The 1,307-nt window shown below is 44.8% G+C and overlaps 1 protein-coding gene across 2 annotated transcripts in view; it reads left to right on the top strand.

The window, feature by feature from the left end:
* Nucleotides 1-1,266, top strand: part of LOC116379265 (zinc transporter 6-like) — a 10,199-nt gene extending 8,933 nt beyond the window's left edge. For both annotated transcript variants that reach the window (XM_031841213.1, XM_031841208.1), the window contains exon 5: nt 978-1,266. The gene's annotated coding sequence lies outside the window, so the exon portion shown is untranslated. The remainder of the gene's footprint in view (nt 1-977) is intronic.
* The last annotated feature ends 41 nt before the right edge of the window (nt 1,267-1,307 follow it).

Here is a 1,307-nt window from a genome sequence, read left to right as displayed (position 1 = left end):
TGTGTGTGTGTGTGTGTGTGTGTGTGTGTGTGTGTGTGTGTGTGTGTACACACACACACACACACACACACACTCTGCTCTGGCCCCATTAGCTCATGACTAACGGCTTAGCAGCCGTCTAAATGCACACACTATACCACACACACACACTATACCGCACGCACGTACGGCGGTGGTATAGACTCCATGCATGCCTTGCTGGTGCACTGAGGCGGTTAACCCTGTAAAGCTGCAGTAAGGGAGTCAGATGGCAATTTATACAGTGTGTGTGTGTGTGTGTCAGTTAAGAACATGGGACCAGAGTGCAGTATATATGTGTGTTTGTATGAATCTATCTTTTCCGAGACTGCAGACGCGTCTTTTCTAAGAATCACAAATGTGTTTACAGTGAAAATAAAAGGTGTTCATGTTCACAAACTAACAACATTGTTCCTTACAAGTAGCATTAATGTGAGTGACTGACCTTACTAACTCGCCCCACTTTGAATAAGAAGCAGACGTGAATGCAGAAGCTTTGCCACTTGGAGGCAGCAGAGCCTGCTCAAAATGCAACGGGCATATTATCACCTTACAAAGTCGTTATGTCTCTGCTTTGATCTCCTCCTGAGAAACATGTCTGCTTATTTAGCTGCTAGATGTTCCTCTTTCTATACCAGCCAGTACTGACTCACAGGGGCCCATTCTCCACCTCCTCTTGCCAGCATTTGGCCCTTAGAGACCAAACGGTGCCAGACAACAATACTACGTTCATGTCATCGTGTCTTTAAACTGATCCCGTCTTCAATTCACCTGACGCTTTACTGCATTTGATTCTACTTTTAAATCTACTCTATTTTAATTGACTCAGTGATGACAACCAGCTGCTGTATGTTTGTGTACATAAAGGTTGGGTTGTGTGTCCGTGTGTGTGTAAGTGCTGTTTAAGCAGAGTCTTTGTTGCACTGTTGCTGAAACATAAGCTGATGATGATTCTACAGGTGTGTGTGTGTGTGTGTGTGTGTGTGTGTGTGTGTGTAGTCACGCTGGTCCTCTCGTATCAAATTGTGCATTGGACAACTGGATCAGCTTTCAGTCTTACAAAGCAAAGACATCAGCTTTTTGTCTCACCGGACCAAACACACACACACTCACACACACACACACAGCAGTTTAAGCATCTGTGTCTGTCCAATAGTCTGTCTGTTTCCTTTTTTTCTCCCTCACTCCAATGATCACAGACAGCCCACTCCTTTGTGTCACTTAGACCCATGTCTTCCCCTTTCTCTTTCTCACACACACTCTCTCTCTCTTTCTCTCTCACACACACA

The sequence above is a fragment of the Anarrhichthys ocellatus genome, unplaced genomic scaffold (genome assembly GCF_004355925.1).
Source record: "Anarrhichthys ocellatus isolate YVR2014 unplaced genomic scaffold, GSC_Weel_1.0 scaffold3, whole genome shotgun sequence".
In the NCBI taxonomy this organism is placed as follows: domain Eukaryota; kingdom Metazoa; phylum Chordata; class Actinopteri; order Perciformes; family Anarhichadidae; genus Anarrhichthys; species Anarrhichthys ocellatus.
The sequence above is the reverse complement of the archived record's forward strand: the minus strand, read 5'-3'. Positions and strand labels throughout refer to the sequence as shown.